This window comes from Protopterus annectens, chromosome 9.part0 (assembly GCF_019279795.1).
Source record: "Protopterus annectens isolate FY-2018-M chromosome 9.part0, PAN1.0, whole genome shotgun sequence".
NCBI classification, from domain to species: domain Eukaryota; kingdom Metazoa; phylum Chordata; order Ceratodontiformes; family Protopteridae; genus Protopterus; species Protopterus annectens.
Window position 1 is genome coordinate 1,452,921,085 of NC_056743.1, and position 22,719 is coordinate 1,452,943,803.

Consider the following 22,719-nt stretch of genomic DNA (forward strand, 5'->3'; position numbering starts at 1 on the left):
GCACAAGTCACCTCTCAGCAGGCTATAAGATACAGAATAAATCAACAGGACTTTCAGCCTGTCCATGTAGGTCATAGTTTGGAATCCACGTATTTTCTTAGTCATAAACCTGCAAAGTCTCTCCAGCTGCTGCAGGTGTCTAGTGAGGTACATGCAAAAGGGTGCATTATACTCTGTTAGTGGTCTGATGAGGGTCGAGTACACTGGAGTTATAACATCCCTTGACCTGGATGCGATGCCCTTGCTTATGAGGTGCACAATGTAGAAGGCTTTCCTTTCCACTGTGGAAACCCGGTGGTCAAAGCTCAGATTGCTATCAACCTGTGTTCCTAAGTCTCACACCACTGGATTGAAACTGGGGGGGGGGGGGGGGGTTGCTGTCAATATTGTAATTTGTAGGGAATTCCATTTTGCCAAAAGAAATCATAATTCATATTTTTGCATTTAGTTTTAGACCATAGCTTTGACATCTATCACTTGTTTGTGTTAGCCCTTCTTTTAATATGTTGACATATTTTGGGGGACTCAATGATTGCTCCCAGTTTGCAATCATCAGTGAACTTGGTGAGACAAAGTCCACCTGCTTTGGCCTGGACATCTGAGAAATAGATGCCAAACAGTAAGGGCCCCAGCACAGACCCCTGTGGTACTCCACTGGTGATGGGTCTACTGCTGGAGGTGAAGTCACCCATTTTGACAGAGTATATTCTATCAGTGAGCCAATTGGCTACCATCTAGTAATGTAAGGATTAATCCCTGTATGGGAGAGTTTCTCAATGCCAGGGTGGGGAATTGTGTCAAAAGCCTTGGCAAGGTTGAGACAGGCAGTTTGCACTGTCATACCTTTATCCATGGCTTTAGTAACATTTCAAAGAAGTCCACTAGGTTTAATAAGCATGATCTACCCTTAACAAAGCCAAACTGGGTTGGGTCCAGTATTTAGAGGTCACCTAGGTTGCCTATGTCCTTGTTGATAAAGTTCATGATAACTCTTTCCATGGCCTGGCAGATGAGGCTGGTTAGACGTATGGGTCTCTATTTCCAAAAAGCCAGTTGATGGCCCACCTTTGTGCAGGGGGATTACTGTTGCTGTTCTCCATTTTGCAGGAACATAGCCAGTTCTGTAGCTGTGATTATAGAGAATGATAATGAATCCACCAGGCCTTGTTTTACATTGTTTAGTAAGCAACTTGGGGTATTATCTAGTCCCGGTGAGGCTGTGTTTTTGGTTTTGGCGAATGGAGAGATGACCTGTTCTCTAACATACTCAGCAGAGGGCTGAGGTCAGGTATGCTTTGGGGTATGGTATTTATTTATTTATTTATTTATTTATTTGTATGGCAGGTGTGGATGGGAGGGGTGAAGTTTGAGCTGAATCTGGTGATATCTTCTGGTATAGTATATATGATCAAATCTACAACCAGTTTGGCACATAACTGGACATTTTCTTTTAGACTTCCCTCAGGGGCAAGTTACTTGAGCTGCAGGCTTAGATCTTGACTGGTGATTGCTAAGAAGTGGCACCTACCAATGCCTGACTTAAACTTCATATCCACAGTTTTAATATGACATAACATTGTTACTCCTTTCTAATGGCTGACAGGAAAGGATTCAAGAACTGTGAGAGCCAGACCCAGATCTTAGTCAAATGGGGCCCTAGGTAGGATAATAGATCAGGCCTAACCCCTGCAGCCATTCCAGTGTCCCATTACTTGTCTCTCTCTCCTTAGTTACCATAAACACTGTTCAAACTTGTCAGTGTACGTACTGTTTTCTTCTTTACTTCTGCAATGATTACAGATATTTGGATTTAATTTAACACTTTTCTTTAAAATTTTATAGCACAAACACTAATAGCCATTTACTAAACAAAACAAAACAACACAGTCTCACAATAAAAACATGAGCAACAGTAACTTCGCTGCCTTTGAAATTCTGATTCATTAAAACAGCATTGAAACCCACATTCATAAAAAATAAAACAAAAAAAAATCAAGCAGTCGACCTCCAAACCCAAGATTATTTAATGATCGATAGAAAACATACACGGTTAAGTGCTTTCTGCCATAACAATAGACATCCTCAGAACCCGGGTTCCAAATTCTCACAAACATTCCTTGTTAGTACATTCATAGAAAATGCACCTGATCAGTGGTTGATTAAATTTACTTTGGACTGTTTTCAAATCATGGGCCCCCTGCACATATTTTTAGGACCATATGTTCTTTGATTCACCTTCCTTCTTCTTCTCTTTTGGCTGTTCCCGTTAGGGGTCACCACAGCAGATCATCTGTTCCATTGCTTCTTGTCCTCTGCATCTTGCTCTTTCACACCAGCTGCATGCATGTCCTCTCTCACCACATCCATAAACCTTATCTTTGGCCTTCCTCTTTTCCTGTTACCTGGCAACTTCATCCTTAGCATCTTTTTCCCAATATACTCTGCATCCCTCCTCAGCACATGTCCAAACTAATGTAATCTTGCCTCTCTGGCTTTGTCTCCAAACCGTCCAACCTGGGCTGACCCTCTAATATATTGATTCCTAATCCTGTCCATCCCTGTTACACTCAGTGCCAATCTTAACATCTTTAGCTCTGCCACTTCCAGCTCTGACTTCTGCTTTTTTGTCAATGCCACTGTCTCCAACCCGTACAACATAGCTGGTCTTACTACTCTCTTGTAGACCTTCCCTTTCACTCTTACTAGTACCCAGTTGTCACAAATCACTCCTGACACTCTTCTCCACCCATTCCACCCTGCCTGTACTCTCTTCTTCACCGCTCTTCCACACTCACCATTACTCTGAACTGTTGATCCCAAGTATTTAAACTCATCCACCTTCGCCAACTCTACTCCTTGCATCCTCACCATTCATCTATCCTCCCTCTCATTCACACACATATAGTCTGTCTTAGTCCTGCTGACCTTCATTCCACTTCTCTCTAGAGCATATCTCCACCTCTCCAGGGTCTCCTCAACCTGGTCCCTACTCTCACTACAGATCACAATGTCATCTGCAAACATCATAGTCCATGGGCCCTCCTGTCTGATCTCGGCTGTCAACCTGTCCATCACCATTGCAAATAAGAAAGGGCTAAGTGCTGATCCTTGATGTAATCCCACCTCCACTTTAAATGCATCCATTACTACTACTACCCTTGTACATATCCAGTACCACTCTTACATACTTCTCTGCCACTCCCGACTTCCTCATACAATACCACAACTCCTCTCTAGGCACGCTATCATATGCTTTCTCCAAGCCCACAAAGACACAAGACAGCACCTTCTGACCTTCTCTATATTTTTCCATCAACACTTTCAGAGCAAATATCGCATCTGTAGTGCTCCTTCCTGGCATGAAACCATACTGCTGATCACTAATCATCACCTCCCTTCTTAACCTAGCTTCCATTACTCTTTCCCAGAACTTCATGCTCTGACTGATCAATTTAATCCCTCTGTAGTTACTACAGCTCTGCACATCACCCTTATTCTTAAAAATAGGTAACACAACACTTTGTCTCCACTCCTCAGGCATCCTCTGACTTTCCAAGATTTCATTAAACAATCTGGTTAAAAACTCCACTGCCATTTCTTCTAAGCACCTCCATGCTTCCACCTTTGATTCACCTTCCTGATTGTATTAAACTACATTTCTTGTTTAATACAACATCACCTGTTAGAGTGTGTTTTACATTTATAGTTTTGAACATTTTTCTAGTAATCAGTGAAACACAACCTATGAATCAATAATGACAAAACTACTCATTTCACAACATTTCAACCATAAAAGGCCACTGAAACTGATGTAATTATAATCCACTAGTATCAGCCAAGATGTACAACTTCTGCAGAAGTAAAAGTCATCAGAATCATCTGAATAATGTCACATTAAAGACATCTGTAACTAATGAAGAGGTTGCTGCTGGCAAACAGCTTTGTATTTCAGTGCTTCATCTAAAATGCAGTGCCTGCTGCCTTTGAAAAATAAATTGGCTGTGTTACAATAAAAGTCCTCACTTCAATACTCCACAGCTGTATATCCAAAGGGCCAGGGCAAGGAAACTAAAGTATAATCCTTGGGACCCTCGATTTAGGGGTTCCTCCACAGTGCCAAAGTACTTAGGGGTAAAATTGCATCATGACCCACTGACCATACTGGCCATAAGCATAAACCCTCTATGGGATATTTTTGCATACAGACTGATTCTTTGGCTTAGTTATGCCTTTCATAATGGGGTCAGCTGTCAGCTTGTAGGATGATAATGTACCATGAGCTATAGCTTTCATTACATCCCTTCAACCCATAGGTGTAAATGGCTGGTGAAATGTAAGAAATTAGCTGGGTAATTTATATGGAATGGCCAAAGAAGCTTATCCCCAAACACTTTATATGTTAAAGAAATGCAGTGGGGTAAGTTAGGTGGCCTGAAGGTCTATGGCCTTGGCCTTCATCTTACAGAGATGTATCTCATTATGTGAGGGGTTGTAATAGATGCTGGTGCTTGTAGTCAGCTCAGCTCAAGCTGTCTAATGATTTCCCACAAGGAAGGTGGCCCGAAGGTTTGAAAGCTAGCTGGCTGTTATGTCCTATGCAGGATATAACCCATACAGCGTAGGCTATTGCAACAGTGATCAGTATCAAAGACATCATGGACACTCATTGATATTGCCTTAATTCATTCCAAAAGGTAATAGAGCAACAGATTTAAAATATAAATCACTAATGACTGACAGTATTGAATGGCTACAATAATTTGAGATTTATGAGGGGCAGAGAAAAACTGAGGCAACATCAGGTACATTCTGTACCTCAGGGTCAGGTAACAGGTGTGGTAGTGTGTGTTTGAATATGTGAATGTGTGGAGGAGTGAATAGGGGTACCTGTGCTAACATGATGCCTGGACATCTGGTGGTGATTACTGAATAGGGGTAACTATTTTAAAACAATGTCTGGACCACTGGTGGTGATTACAGTATAGGGGTACCTGTTCTAACATGATGCCTGGACTACTGGTGTTGATTACTGAATAGGGGTACCTGTTTTAACACGATGCCTGGACTACTGGTGTTCATTACTGAATAGGGGTACCTGCGTTAACATGATGCCTGAACCGCTAGTAGAGATTACTGAATAGGGGTATCTGTTTTAACATGATGCCTGGACTGCTAGTGGTGATTACCATAGCAAAGTGCTCTTGGTGCTTTTGATAATAACATAGAGGTTTAGAGAAATGCAAATAAGCCTATAATAAGGTTTTTCCTCATTCTAGCTAGTATGTGTCTGAATTTCTGGTTTCTGCGATTGCTTTAAAGGACCCTTCTTGTCACAGCCTTACTGGTCATGTTTGGCCCCTTTCTGAATCCTGGCCATTAATGTTACTAGTTTTTGTTATGCAGTTCTCTCTTGATATTTAATTGGTTTATTGCCGACAGTCTTGGTTTGCAATAAAGAAAACTGGTTAGTTTTACCTTAGTAAGCGGTGCCTTCATGCTGACTTAGCAATCCAACATAAACAAGCCCCCCCCTCCCCCCCCATGCATAAGATGTGACTGTAAGAAAGTTACTTAATTTGACAGTTTTGGTTATTCCTGCAGGAGAATATTTGGAAATTGTAGGTTACTTGGTTGACCAGTAATTAAAATTTATGTATCACAAAGTATGAACAACCAATAATAAATATTTTTGTCATCATACATAAAATGGCAGTATAATATGGAAAACATTATTACTCACAGCTATACATCACTAGGTCCTGATTGTTTTTGATAAGTTATTTTTTTTGCAAACAATGATATTTCATGTTTTTATTAATTACTGCAGTTTTATTTTTGGAATGTGTCATGTCTGAAATGTGAGTAGAACACCCATCCCCTAATTAAAAAAGAGAAACAGAAGTAAATACATTAATAAATAAGAGTCACAATAAAATGTTCTCATTGCCCCATAGAATTGTTTATCCCCGCCCTAAAACACTCTATATACAATGCAAGAGCTTTTTCAGTGATAGACTGGACTTTTAGTGTTTTAACTTATTATTTTGGTTGAAAAATATGCATTCCACTTTCCTGCAGGCTACTTTAACAATCGTTTCTTTTATTTCCAGTTACAGCTATTTCTTGAACTCATCTTGTATTTCTTTTATCTTCCAGTGGTTTCTTGTAACTGCCAGATCTCCTTTTACTAATTTCCTGGTATAGTGGTTCCTAACATCAATCCACTCATCCTGCAGGACAAGTCCCCCAAACTGCAACTCTGACATAAGAATCTAGTTGGCATGTAGCCACAAAATAAAATAATTTTTAGGAACAAGGGATCATATAAGGCAAATGTATATTAATATATTTTTGAATCATTTCTGTAGGTAGTTATGGTCACAATAAAACAATGCAGAAGAACATCAAACTCTTCCTGGTTTACTTTTGCAAGATATGATGTCTGAGTCTGAACCATTTGTTATTGGACTAAACTTTTATAAAAAAAAAATAATGTGTTTAAAACTGAGATGTTAAGCTTATCATTGACAATACTTTTCATACGAGCATGCCCTGCTTTTTTTAACTACAGATGGTTCTTCACTCTTGTCTGTAGGAGCTACCCCAACCCTTAGAAGACACAGACAGGGACAGGGTACTTCTAGCAGTCCACCTAATGTGGATTCGATTTCTGCAGTGCAGTGCATACACCTATGAATCTCTTAGAGCAAGAAATCTTGACAAAGCCAAAAATAATGTGGGATCAAAGGCCCAAAAACATGAACAATTGTTAAATATTGCTCTGATAGGCTTAGAAAGTTGAAAGAATAACAGGCTTTACATTAGCAAACATTTTTCAAATGGTATGAAGTATAAAACTGAAATGTGTTTCATAATTTAGTGACATCAATCCTCAATGATGTGCCAAAAAACACAACTTCTATGAGGAACAAACCAAAAACATGAGGCAAAAATATGGATTTTTTTTCTTGCGAAAATCTGGACTGCTGAGAGGTACGGTGCAATGCCATATGTACCTTGGTATAGTATCTTACCTGAGTCAGGCCGTATGACTGCTATGCAGGAACACAATTTTTTTTTTCTTTCTGAAATGCAAGAAGTGATGGTAGCCATTTGGTTGACACATTGTGCCTAAGAGCTTGTAGGGCCCCACATTACCTTTTGATGGCTGTGACTGGCTTGTAGGGCCCAAGATTACTTTTCGGTGGCTGTGACTGGCTTGTAGGGGCACATATTATCACTGAGTATCTCTTCTGCTTGTTTACCTCACTGTAATTACACTGTATCATGTATGGTTAAAAGCAGTAGTAAAATAGCTAGTACTATCTTGTGTGCCATTTAAGTATTTTCTGATAATCCATTGCATGCACCTGCAACCCTCTCAGTGAAATAGTACTTCAGTTATTGTGGGAGTAGTTAGTCCTCACAGTCCACTGCTTGTGTCCTCATTCTCCTCTGTGCTTTCTGTTGAGAATGACCACATCACATCTCCTTGACATGATCCAGGATGTAAGAATCATGCCCTCTCCCTGTGTCTTCCTTCTCAAGTCAGAAGAGCATCGTGTCTGCCCCCCTGAGGAAAGACCCCCCCCCACATTTTGTTTGCAGCTTCTACTGCCGTCACTCTGCTTCCAGTGTGCCACACCGGATGTGAACAATGCCTCTAGATCCTTTTATAGCTCTGATGTCATTGGATCCACTCACCCAGCTGACAGCTCACACCAGGGCTGTGGTGGCCAAAGTGCTACATTTTACATCTAAATGGACTAAAACTCAACTAACACCTTTCTTTTCACACATTTAGCCTTTCCAAATCCTTCTCTAGACTATTCCCCAATTGCCACCTTTGTGTCATCAGCAAAAAGGTTAAACCTGTTCTCTGTTCCCTCAGATATGCCTCAGAAAAACACACTGAAGACAAACAGACCCAAGAAGAGCTTGTGGGAGTGCAACTGTCGCACTATTGATTAACATTTGCCATCTCACTACAGTCCTGTGTCATACCATTCAACTGGGCAGCTATTCACTTCCTCAATCTTGGTCCTAGGCCAGCCTCCCCAGTTTTCTTATCAGCTTCTTGTATGGAACTGAGGCAAAGGCCTGGCTGAAGTCCAAGAAGAGTCCATCTAGTGGTACTGCCTTTTCATCTGTACTCCAGTCACAAAATGAGATCAGGTTAGACTAGCAGTTTATTCTGGCTATGATTTTTCTATGAATTCAAGTTGGTTGCTCTCCTGGAGATACTGTCCTCCATAACAGCTACAGCCTCCCAATCTTTACCTGAAGATTATCCTCATAACTTTCTCTGCCATTGTTGTTAAGCTTACAGATTTATAGTTCCCCAGATTTTTATCCATCCCCCCCTATATGAGGGCACCAAACTTGCTGCCTTTGAGTTATCTAGCATTTCACTGGGCAAAGATCTTTTGCAGATCTTCATCAGTGGAAATAGGATCACACTGTTCATATTTGTGAGGTCCTTGTGATTCAATGTCCCCATTACCAAACCAATAGTCCTGGATCTCCTGCATCTCCACAAGTCCAATATTCCCAGCAATAATAGAACCACATACCTAAATTTTAACCAAGAGATAAATAAAATATTATGGAAGGACAGATTTATAACACAACACCTCTCAAACTTCTAAAATAAACTTATCCTGCATGTTAAGCAGTGGAACTCCCCCGGGGATCACGTCAGTTGCCTTGCTAGACAGGGGTCCAGGGAAGTAAATACTGTTGGAAGAATTATCCAGGGAATTGTTATGGCTAGGCTCGTATAGCCCCTAGGGCTGATAGCCTAGTACCAACCTATGAACCTATGAACCTATGAACTTACTATCTTCCTTTAAACATAACCTTCATGACTGAATGGGTATCCACAGATTTATTCTGGAATTGACTGTATGGCCCTTCTGGAGAAAGGATGTGCAGCCTGAGGTATGTTATTGACAAGGTGTTAATGGTCATAAGACTCAGTGGTACTGGAATATTTATGTATGTATAAGGTACAGCTGGTCAGTCTGAACCACTCCCTCGTTCCTTCTTTCTCTCTGTCCTGATATCTGCCCTCTGTGCTCCCCACTGTACCTGTCTCCCTCCCGCCCTGCTGGCCCATTCTCCATAGTGAAGACTGAAACTTTCATTAAATGCACCTGTTTTTTCCTGTCTTCACTAATCTCGCTCTACCTGTCTGTCATGTTTGCTCAGACTGGCCTTTACAGATCCTCACGTCGTTCCCTCCATATTTTCTGCTTACTCCCTTATATCTTTATTTTCATCTTTATTCTTTGCAGCCTTTGCATTCTTTGTTGCTTTTCTTCCGACCTCCATGTACTATGCATCTTCCACCTCCCCTCCCCTTCTTTCTTTCCACATTTGGTAGCCTCTGTCTTTTGCTTTAGCATTCCAAGCCTCTGATTACTATTTTATTTAGTTATGTTTTTAATATGATTACTATTTTATTTAGTTATGTTTTAATATGATTACTATTTTATTTAGTTATGTTTTTAATATGATTACTATTTTATTTAGTTATGTTTTTAATATGATTACTATTTTATTTAGTTATGCTTTTAATAAAGAGGTAGGTTAGTTGGTCCCAAGACCCTTTTCAGTATGACCCTGCACAATGATGTATATGCAAACAATGGTTTTACACTTGTCAGTAAAGTACGGGCAGGTTTCACGAAGCCTCCGTGTAAGAGTTACAAGGCTTACACGGAGGCTGCAGTTAAACGGTGTGACGTCAGCATGTCATGCATATGCATGAGGGCATGCTGAATCACACCTAAGGCTAACACGGTCCGTGGAAGACAGTAGGGGGTGTGTCCTAGGGCAAGCCCTGCAAATGGACACGCCCCCAGAAGAGTAAAAGTCCCGAAAGTAAACCCCCACGACAGAGTCCGTGTAAATGTGAATAAACGCAACACAACACATGCCCCCACAGACTATGAACATAAAATGTATAAATGAACATCTTATATTTTTTTTTATAAGTTGTAAAGATGTTTGCCTGTGAGTGCGCTCGTTTGCGCGGGCGTGCCTGTCGCTTAGCCACTGTTAGCAGTCAGTGGAAAAGCATATAAAAATTAAATATGCAAAGTAAGCCAAGAAGCGATAGTGTAGTGGTAGAGACATCGGCTGAAGAGGCGGCAGTCATGGTGCGAGCCCCCACAACATCAATTTTTATTTTTAGTGAAATAAGCACGAAACAAGCCCCTGACATATATGTACATATATAAAATTATATTTTATGTAAAATGTAATGAAATGGGCCATGTATTTTGAAGAAATGTGAGATAAAAAAATAAAAAAAAAAATCTGAGATGTGCCCATAGCTGAGCTACAGTCTAACAAGTTGAGGATATCTGCCTGTAGGTGAACAGTGGTTTAACAGCTGTAAAATGAGTGCCCGTAGGTGAGCAGTGTTTTAACAGGTGTAGAATGAGTGCCCGTAGGGGAGCAGTGGTTTAATAGGTGTAGAATGAGTGCCTGGGGTTGAGCAGCATTTTAACATGCTGAAACTGTGTGCCCATAGCTGAGCTGAGCGTAATATGCGTGCTGACAGCCAAACAATGCGTAAACTGGCGTAAACCATTTGCGCGGAGCTGAGCACCGCGCCAACAAGCTAACCGACGGGCAAAGTTGATCAAGCTGTATCAAAACTGCCTTTACACAGACACACCTCCTAGCCTGTGTAGACAGTCATAAAATATAAAAAGCAATGGCCAGGATCGAACCCAGGACACCATGCACCATAGTCAAAGTACTGAACCACTAAGCCATGACAGTTGCACTTAGAAATGCAGTAATAGCATATATATAGGAATGAATAGAAAGAGGAGCATGACAAAGCAGGTTTTGTGAAGCTGATACAATTCCAAAATGGCCAATCACAGATAAGTGCGGGAAAAACGGCATATATAAGCCCCATAGGTGGGAATACACAGCATAACCAATTGTAGAACCGACTTGCAGCCAGGATGTCAGGTGTAGGTGAGGATAGTTGCTTCCGAGCACAGAGGTGGGGCGTTGAGGAGTCCAAATATATGGTTTGGCTCCTCGTCCATAATCATGAGGCCCAACTCATGCAGGGCCAGGTCCTATGGGGAGCATATAGGGCTGAGGCGTGGGACCGGTTGGCTCATGATCTCACCAGTGCCACAGGAATACCAAGGACTGGTGAGCAGGTCCGGCACCACCATGCAGACCTGAAGAGACGGAAGCAGGACCAACTGAACCGTTGGATCCAGGAGGCTAGGCAAATGCCCAACGCCCCACTACTGAGTAAGTTACATGTAATTATCTATGTAAGAAATTAACCTAGCTGATATTATGGAGATGTGTATTCCAATATTACTTTATTTATATTACAGCTGCAGGTGTCCGTTCTGCGAACCGTCGGGCCTATGGCGATAGGCTGGTGCAGTTGCGCCACCAGGCAGGTCAGTAATTCTCTCCCTGTAACTGTAAATAAATATATAAGTATGACAGTTAGCAAAAGAGTGCAGTGTAGTCACTAATTAATAAAATGTGCAAGTAACAGTGTAAGAGGGTTTGCAAGTATTGCTTGATTACAAAAGTGTGATGCAGCCTGTAATCCAAATATAAAAATGAAGCAAGTCTGAAATAAAGATGTCCCACCTGTAATATAATAGTACATAGCCTGCAGCAGGCTGAAAAGTACAGCTGCAGAAGCTGAGTAAAACACATGTGTGAAATATATCCCTGTTGAAATACAGAAACATGACAGAAGTGAGACTGTTGGAAAGGATTGTTATAACTACAGGTAAAACATGTCAATAAAGCCTAGAATTAAGTACCATCCTGAATTGTAAAAATAAAACAAGTGAGAGAGTGTGAGAAAGAGGTATGAGTCCACCAATAAAGTAGTAATAACTCCTGAATAAAGTATACTGTAGTCAGTACAGAATGAAATGAATGTGACAGGCAGAACCAAACAGTAACATGTGTTGAAAACGGTACTGCAGCTGGAATGTTTGTCCCCAAATCTGGATATGTTGCTCTCAGTCTGCAATATGCAGATAGTATGGTTGTCTGAAATACCAAACATCCACAGTTGTCTATAGCTATATAAAGATGGGTTGCAAACTGGCTCAAGGACAGAACCCACAGGGTTAGAGTTGCTGGTGCCATGTCAGACTCTAAGCCAGTCACGAGCGGTGTCCCACAGGGCTCAGTCCTGGGCCCCCTCTTGTTCGGCATTTATTTTTCTGAAGTGCAGGCAAACATAGGGGGATTGTGGCTGACAAAATTTGCAGATGATTGCAAACTGGGCACCATAATTGACACTCCATCAGACACAGACATCCTCCAGAGAGGTCTCATAGAAATGGATAACTGGTGCCAGAGCCATGGCCTTAAGCTAAATGCCAAAAAATGTATAGTCATACCCTTTGGGAAAAACAAGGTAACCCCTAATTACCACATAGGTGGTAATCCATTAAACACGGAAGAAGTTATCAGGGACCTGGGGACCCAAGTTGACAGTAACCTGTCTTTGACACTCACATTGCCAAAGTGGTTAGAAGACCTTCTACATTGCCCACCTGATCATGAAGGGATTCACATCCAGATCAGGAGAGGTCATTGTACCCCTGTACTTTTCACTTATCAGACCAATGATTGAGTACAACGCCCATTCGGAATGTACCTTACCCGACACCTGCAGCAGTTGGAAAGACCCCAAAAGTTCCTCACCAAAAGGATAAAGGGCTCAAACATATGTCATACACTGCCCGACTGAAGAAACTCCAGCTCTATTCAGTCGCATACCATCTGCTCAGAGGTGATCTGTGCCTGACATACAAGGCCATGTCCAACCCGGAATTAATGGACATGCTCCACCTCAAAAATCCAAATCCACCAGAGCCACGAGAGCAAGAGACTTAAACCTCAACATGGATATAAATAGGACGTGCTGGAGGGACAGATTCATCACCCAGAGACTCCCTACACTATGGAACAGAATCCCAGTCCATGTGAGGCAGAGCCCCTCACTGACTCTGTTCAAGAGAAATCTTGACGAGTGGATGGGAGATCGTAGGTTTACCCCGGGAATCATCTCTGTGTCACTGCTGGACAGAGGCACAGCAAACTAATGGGTATAGTATTCTCATCCTAAGGGGTGGTGAAAGCCACACACACTCTGGCTAGGCTTATAAATGCCCTAGGGCAGATAGCCTAGTATGAACCTATGAACCTATGAACCTATAAAGCAAATGTAGCAGTATGATGTAGCTGAACAGAGCCAGATATGAATGTGTATGAATAAAAATGAAATGTATATTGATGTAGCAGTAACATTCCTATCACCAACCTGAAGTAGTTATCACATAGGAAACTGTAGGCAGAACTGTAGTGTGTATATATCTGCAGCTAGTAGAAATGTACAGCATATGTATTGGTATTTGAAGTTGTTAATTAAATTTTCTTCACCCTACCCTATAACCACATATAATCCATTCCACGTGAAATTGGTATGTGCAATCACAATTAACACACCTGGACATTTGTCCTGTTGGTTCATACATATTTGCATGTACGTTGATGCATCGAAAACTGATGGCCTGTTGCCATCAATCAACCCCGCATGTTGTTGGATTTTGTATTGCTGTTCAAATTATGCATGTGTTATGCTTGCTGTTCAATGGCTTGAATATATGGGTGTTTGGTTAATGGGAATACTAATGCATGCTGTTACAACTAATTGTGAATGGTATTGTACGTTACTAACCCAAACTGTCATAACATAATGCAAACATAGGACGACAGGGAAGGAGGGTTCCAGCAGACCCACCTCTCACTCCTCAGCTGGCGAGTGCACCTGGCAGTAATGCCCAGGCCGGACCCTCCTCCAGTGGCCCTGTGCCACCTGCAGGTGGAAGCGCTGCAGGGGATGGGGCTCATCCCCCCTCTGCAAGCGTGGCCGGAGGAGAACATCCACTCACCCTCCGTAGTGTCCGGACTGTGGTGTGTAGGGAGATCCGGCCCGCTGTGCTTGGGCTCCTACGCCAGCTTGAGGCATGGGTGGCACAACTCACGTGCATGGCTGCTGCCCAGCCTACACAGCCCCCAGCACAGCCCCGTCCTGGGCAGTGAAGGCACAGTGGCAACTGCCCATGGGTGGGGATCTCAGTTCCACTGTTGCCATCTGTGGGCTCATGGGCTTGAGATATCCAAACATCCGTCCCTGTCAATTGTGTAACCCCCCCACATGTGTCATTCACCGCCCCTGTATGCATCTTGTTTGTCTTGTCTGTTAACCTACCCAACCTACCACCCCAGCTATACCGACTTCCTGTACCTGACATACCACTTTCACCTGAAAAAAAATAAATAAATAAAGGGCACTCTGTACCCACACAAAAATTACGCCCCATACATAGCTGCCCATTTTGCACACATGTCTGCTGGACATGTAAACTGTCAATTACAATTGGCTGTACAACAAGTATTATTGTTGTTCTTACACCTCTCTCAGGGGTGGAAGGTTTCAAATGTCACACCAAATTACAAACATATGCACAGCTGTTGCTGATGAAGAAATGGGCAGCTATGGGTCTTACCTACATCCCTCCTGCAAAACCCGAGCTTGTTTCCCTACTGTCCTACCCTCTTTGTGACCCCTTTTTCACAACTTTCCTGTCTCCCCATTTTCATTTCTTTCGAAGAAATTAGCGCGGGTGTGCGCAAGACTCAGCACTTTTAAGCAGTTGTAAGCGGGTATGCGCTTGTGTGCGCAGAGCTAAATGCCAATGTGCATGCATGAGCTCCGCGCAAACCAGCGCTAACCCACTTACAACTGCTTAAAAGTGCCTTAGTCACTCTGAATAACAAGGCCTGTAGTCTGCTCAAAAGCAAAATAAAATCCCACTGTCAGTCCCAAACCCAGGACCATAGAAACAGTAGTTTGCATGACTTACCACTAAGCCATGACTGCTATATAAGAACATTGTGCTACAATAAATATATCATGCAATAGTAGGAATGAATGTAAAGGGAATATAGGATGTGTAGTACACAAAGCATGTCATATATATTTACTGTCAAATGTAATGGATTTCTATAATAGTAGTGTGTGAACAGAAACAGCCATGCTAGTTGGTAGCTAGTAGGTAATAATGTCACTGTAGCACCTTGCAAGCCACACACATACTCACAGCAGGATAATCACTGCCCATACCTTCCAACCTCTTACAGCAAGACATCTGGACTAAGTAATAAAAAATGTGGAGCAAAGGCCCAAAAACAGGGACACATTTCAAATATTGCTCCGACAAACCTAGACAGTTGAGAGAGTAACAGGTTTTGCATTATGTTGGATGTTTGGAAGGGTACGGAGTCTGAAACTGAAATGTTTGTCACCATAGTCTGACTTGAGCCCTGAGTGATTTTCCAAAAAAAGCTGTTTATGAGATATGGACCAAAATATGAGGCAAAAATGTGGACATCCTGCAAATATCTGTACACTTGAGAGGTATGACACTGCCATATTTGAATAGTTAAGAGCCTAGACATAACAACAGTGACTGAGTTACAGGGATGCCCCACAGACTCCCTGTGAAATGTACAAACAGTAGGCAGAAAGGTGTTACAACACATGCAATGGTAACTATGAAGTACTGAAAGTATGCACCACTTGCACGTCAGAAATAGTGTAGTAATACATATGCTTATGCTATCCCACAGTCACAACTGCAGAATACCAGACAATTTAATGGGTGTACCCCACTGATATGTACCATTCCATGAGGCAGATAAAAAATGCACCTGAGAGTCTCTGGGGCCCAGGGGCGGCTTGTGCCATCGGACTGCAGCCCCCTCAAGAAAAAAGGAAAAAGTACTTTTTTTATTTTTACTGTCTCTGTCTGTCTTTACTGAGACTTTTTTCTTTCATCTCTATCAGCTGGCTGCTTTACGCCGACTGATGAGCATGCACAATTTCGAATTCCGGGTTACAGCGGCTTTAAAAAAAAAGTTTTTTTTTTCTTTCTAGTTGGAGATCCACTCCAGCGCTGCAGTCCGGATAGCCAATTAATACATCAGGGTGATGCCCAGCAGTCTATGCGGTTTGGAACTGCATAGAATTGGAAGGAGTTTGGACTGCCACGTCCGCAGGCACGTACATGAAGTTGATGGGCTAAATGGCTGCTGATTGGTTGTCGCTCTCTTCCTGGGCTTTATGGGCTGGGAAAAGAGCAAGAATCAAACAGTTGCAGCCAGTTTCGGTTGTGGACTTGACTTGGTGGATGTATTATTGCTTGGCGGCCTTATTTCGTTCGCTGGACGTGACACAGCAGCAGAAAAAGAAGAAGTACAGAGTTTCTTCTTGGTGGTATGTATGTGTAACACAGTATTTTTATATAAATAAACGTATAAAATAGTTTATGTAATGGATGAGTCAAAGTCTGTAACTTATTGAGATCAATTTCTTAAAGTTTTATGACCAAAAAATATACATATTACCAATATTTCTGTAGGATACCTCATAGCAGTATGCTTTAACAGGCAACATTACCTAAAAACTATGTAGATTGCAGTAGGATTCTTGGTTGTCTATATTCCATGCACTTGCTGGCTGCTCTCCTTCAGTTCACAAGGTACTTTAAGGTAATATGCAATGTATTGAAAAATAACAACTGCTGTTCTGATTGATTGTTGCTGAGGACTGATTCACTCCAGTCTGTTTCTACAACTGTCAGCTTAAGAGCTCATCATACAGTTTTAATAGGCTTGTCTTTTTTTAAAGTTCCTGAATTCATAGGTGCTTATTGTGGTGGGTTTAAATGCATTAATGTTGTTAGTCTGGCCATGGGTAGAATGTTTAAGTGCTCTATGTGCTGGCCTTGCTTGCTTGAGTGCAGAGGATGAGTGTTGCTTTGTGGACCACTTTCCAGGTTGTGGCACAGAAGCTTGCTAGCATTACATACTATTATTTGTGTGAAATGGCCTGCTGGTCTAGTTGCCACAATGCACACAGGTTTGGTGCTGAACACTGGCACCAGTGTGGGAGGCTTGCCACAGTAACACCTTGAAAGTGAAGTTGTTCAGTTGTAGAACAGCACTGTAACCAAAAGGCAGTCTTGTCATGTGGCCAAAGCGATAATATACTGCAGTGCCAGCTCACGGCCTATATGGGGGTGGGCAGTAATGTTATAGCAGTATAATTCTGTACTCTGACATAATCTATGACTTTTACAACGAAGCGGAGGGGGGGGGGCAATATGGCTAAAATGCTCCCCTGAGGTTCAGTCAGAGCATATTTGGCTATATTAATTAAGGAAGAGAACTGTGTGTGTTTGGCTATATTAACTAAGGAAGTGAACTGTGTGTGTGTGTGTAATGCCCCAGTTACTATATACTGGTGGCTAGAGAACAAATGGTGTTGGGTAGAGATACTCAGGCTTGAACCCTGTACCTTGTATGCAGGTGTTAAGGACCTGAATTCCCTACCCACCACCATTTGTAAAAACAATTGCAGATTTTTGCCTCATATTTGATCTGATCTGCTCCTCATAATATCTGTGGTTTCTAAATGTTGTAATGCTTGATATTTGATGGTGCAGTGGTAGTATTGTTGCTTTATAGCTGCAGGTTCTCGGGTTTGATTTTTGGCTGGGGTGCCTTCTGTGTGGAGTCTGCATCTTCTTCCTGTGTTTGTGTGGGTTTGCTTTTGTGTCCTCCCATGTTATAAAGACATGTCTGCATTATTTCTTCCTTGGCCTCTGCTGAAAATAGTTTTTTTGTTCCAAGTCAGATTGTCCTGATTAACAAATGTTAAATAAAATTGACAGGCATTTGAATTTCAGACTTCATATTCTTCAGAAAATACATAGTAACACTACCTTTTATTCTAGCAATTTTCTAAGTTTATAAGATGAATATTTGAAATTTGTCCTTATTTTTGGAACTGTATTACCCCATTATTGGCTTTGTCCAGGTTTTTTGTGCTAAGGTTGACAACTATGGCAAGAACTGAATTCACTGAATGTCTGAGGGCTGTATTCCCTCATTACTGGGTTTGTCCAGGTGTTTTGTGCTAAGAGTTGACAGCTATGGTGAGAACTGAATTAATTAAATGATAGCCATTTAAGTTTCAATCTTCCTCTCTTTCACAAAGCAGCTGATATGGCATAGTGGTATGTTGCTCTGACTGTTTTCCACAGGGACCTTGGCAGTAAAATGTATGGTGGTAACACAGCATTTTTCTTTCACAAAGCAGGTGATTTGGCATAGTGGTATGTTGCTCTGACTGTTTTGCACAGGGACCTTGGCAGTAAAATGTATGGTGGTAACACAGCATTTTTCTTTCAGAAAGCAGGCGATTTGGCATAGTGGTATGTTGCTCTGACTCTTTTGCACAGGGACCTTGGCAGTAAAGTGTATGGTGGTAACACAGCATTTTCTACAACTTTCCAAGATTATACAAGCAATGTTTAATGTGTCCCTGGTTTTTGGCCTTTTGAGCCCCCGCCCCCCCCAATAAATTTGGCTTTTTCCAGATTTCTTGTGCTGCGAAGTTGAGATGCAGTTCAGTATTGAGTAGATTTTACAAGGAGCTGAGAGCTGCAGGGGAAGAGAAGTTTAGTGCTGCTTATGGAAAGTCAGCTTGCAATGTTAATAGCACAACAGGTTGTGTACTTGCATTTGATGCAGAAGGTTGTTGATTCTACTCCCACAAGGGGTGAATGCTGCTGCACTGAAAAAGTTAAGATACTAACTACGAGCCTGTTATCTGTTTGCCATCCATTTCCTATTGCAATATTACTAGCTTATCATTTTTAATATAATATAAGCAATTTATTCCTCAGGGGCATCAGACACTTTATTTTTCGATAAAACCATGAAATATAAAGGTTTTTGCTAGCAGCAACCTCTTCATTAGTTACAGATTTATTTAATGTGGAATTATTTAGATTACTTTTTTACCTCAGAGATTGTGCATATTTACTGATAATGGTGGACTGTAGAATTGTGCATATTTACTGATAATGGTGGACTGTAGAAGTTTGAGTAGACTTTTTTATGATGGAAATGTTCTGAATTGGGCAGTTTTGTCATTATTGGTGCATGCATTTTGTTTAATTGTTTACTGGAAAAATGTTCAAAACAATAGGAAGGTGTATCAAAGAGCACATGTATTTTGCATATGCAAGTGGCCTATGATTTGAAAACAGCCCAAAATTAATCTTTATCTGCCACTGGTAAAATGTATTTGCTTTGAATGTGGGTTTCAATGCTGTTTAAATGAATGTGGCAAACAGATAACTGCTAAGTTTGTTTAGCAGATGTCTTAGTGTTTGTGCTGTAAAATGCAAAATAAAACTTTCAAATGAAGTCCAAATCATCATAGAAGTAAATCAGTATGCACATTAGTGTTTATGGTAAATGGAGTGAAATAACCAAGTAATGGATCATTGGAATGACTACAGGAGGAGGCTCCATTCGACCATGATTTTGTGAGGGGGAAGGGCGGCAGACTTAGACAGCCCCAGCTGAACTATACTATACCTCCCAACTGTCCAGATTTTCAAAGAATGAATAGATTTTTGCATCTTTTTTGGTTTGTTCCTCATAAAATTTGTGGCAAATCATTTAGGAATGAAGTCACTAAATAATGGCACACTGAGTTTCAGACTTCATAACCAATGCATGCTAAAGTAAGACTTGTTCTATCAACTAGTACTGTTTATATGTTCCCCCACTATATTTTGCCTTGTCCAGATTTATTGCATTAACAGGTTGAGAGGTACACGCAAATAAATTGCTTTATAGAATTAGGCATAGCCAAACCTCTCAACTGTCCCTGATTTTGGCTCAAAATGTTGCTCTTCCCCTAATAATCCCTCCGCAAAATAGCAATTTTGGAAGAAAACATGGAGGGTTTACAATTAAGAAATAACTGTAATCATAGTTATTACTTTTATTTCAGAAATGCATGTAGATTATTTTATTTTGTCAGCTGCTCAAGTTAGCAGTACTAATATTAAAGTGTCCCTTCTTTGACAGGTTCCCAGCTGTATTGTGTGGCTATTTTATATTTTTACATCACATTTTGGTCCATTTTTCATAAAATTGTGTTTTTTTGGCAAATTAGTGACAAATCATTAAAAACTGAAGTTAGAAAATAATGACAGACATTTGAGTTTCAGATTTCATATCCTTCCGAAAATTCATACTAATGCAAGACCTATTCTATTATCTTTCTAAGTTTATAAGAGCAATATTTTTAAAATATGTCCTTGTTTTTGGGCCTTTGTCCCACTTCTTTGTATGGCTTTGTCCAGATTTCTTGCTCTGAGGTTGAGAGGTATGACAAATGTGTCAAGGTCATCACAGTCAGCCAGAGACATTTCAAATTGTGACATACTTGTTGCACCCCACTCCCCCATGTAGTGACTCTGGATGTGTCGAAGCAAGGCAAGGAGTAGTTATGCAGTGTAAATGTGCAGGGTATCCCCCCATCCAAGGTAGACACAAGTACTAGAGTGGCTTTTTCATCTGTCCTTGATTTTTGCAGAATGATCTGGTTTCTGTCATATTTTTTGTACTGTTGATTTATGCTTATTACTCAAAGTGCCTGTTGCTCTGTGTTTAAGTAGCAATACTTTAATGACCATCAGGTAAGTTTGGCTGAGATTGTAAGATGCAAGTAAGCTTTAATAAGCATACTGTTAAAGAATTGCCAACATTGAAAGCCTTTCTGTTGTTGCCATGTAGAGAATACTTATCTAGATAATGTATAAGCCTTGGATATTGCAATGCATATGACAGTATTTGTAATAAAGGACAGGATTACATCATTTTAAGAAGCTCATTACACTTGGAGACTTCCAGTCATCTCTGCAGGCTTTACCCGTAAACTAAACAGAATGCCAATCGTGTGGTCCATAACCTGTACAGTAATCCTTTTAAGCAATGTATCTTGAGCTTATTTCTTGTTTGCTTTTCATTTTTTACTTTGATCATGTTTTCCCCATGAAACAAGTAGATAGTTGTCAGGCAGCAGGTCTTTTTTTGGATAAGGAACATTTTTACAAGTGGGGGCATCAGAGATTTCTACTTTCTGCATGTTACTTGGTACTTTAATAAAGCTGAAATATAAATTATAATTAGAACTGCAGTGCAAGAAGTGGTTTGAGTTGAGTGCTGCTTACTTTTCTTATACTTGATTTTGACTGGCATTCCATTAATGTATTTAAAAAAGTAATTCATTTTTTCATGCCTCACAACCTTTTTTGTTTCCATCTAGATATTAAGTAAGCTGTCATGCAGCCAATGCATTGAAATATTTTTATTCTTCTATACTTCATTTTGTCTAGATTGGACATTGGTTTTGAGCATAGCTCCTCCCCCTTTCTAGTTGGCTGCACCCCTTCCCATTGACCCCACCCATTCAGCTGTCTCCTGCAGTCCCCCTTTGATTTGAAGTCACCAGCCGCCACTGCTGGGGCCTGCTCAGCAGCATACTCAAATACCCTAATAGATGTCAAGGCCCACACCATGGCCAGACCACACTGCATGCAGTAACACCCTATCAGATATAGCAAGCATTCCAAGGTGTGAATGTACATGGAAGATAGGAAAGCCACAGCAACACACTACAATCAAGACACCTAGCAGGCATACAAGTAGTGAATGTAAAGAGCAAATATTGAAGCCATAGCAACAAAGTGCAAGAGCCACTGCTATATACCAGTTACACCACATGTCCCACAGGAAAGCACACACACCCACATTAACAGTAGTAGTAGTCTTAGGTGTCAGTGTACATACACACTTAGTACAGGAAACTGGAGAAATGAATGGAGAAATGTTAATCTACAACACAGCAGGAAATATGAGAGAGATACTAACCTTTACACTCACAGAACAGTATCCACAGCATACCAGCATGGTCCCTGCCCTTAAAATCTGAAAGGGCTATGCCTATCTCACATACCTTTTTATAGCACTGTCCTGAAATCAGAGTGAGAACTGCAATCAGTACACAACTGGCTGCATGCAATTAGCAAATGCTGGCTAACAATTGGTGCAGAGGCCATCACATGGACATATGCAGATACCTACAAAAGCATGCTGCACTCCCAGTCCACACATGCAATACTTTCATTGCACCCTCTGGAGGTAGGGAGAGAGAGAGAGAAAAAAAAAAAAAACACAAACAAAAACACTTATTAACAAAACCTACTAGAAAGCTGTCATCTGTCAACTGGAGCAGTAGCAGGACACCGATCCAAAAGGCAACGCAAGCAGCTGTGACAAACACAGGTAATGTAAAGTAATACTTTAAAAGTCTACATACTGTGAACCCTCCATATGTGTCATTGGTCTGTATCTATATATATATGAAGATGTGCATAGAGCAGGGGACATACAGCAACTATCAGTGAAGGCTGTACATACATATATATGTGAGGGCATCTATGTGCACATATCAATGCAGGTTGAATGTAGGTTGTAGTGCAATGTACAATGTAGGTTTCACAGTTATGTATGTTTAGCAGTATGTTAGTGTGTGTATATAGTTTTGTAAACAAACATGTTGATATACCTATCTATCATATGGATACGTATGTATGTCAATATATGTATGTATATATATATATATATATATATATATATATATATATATATATATATATATATATATATGCATATATGTATACATAGATAGAGAGGGATGTAGGAATA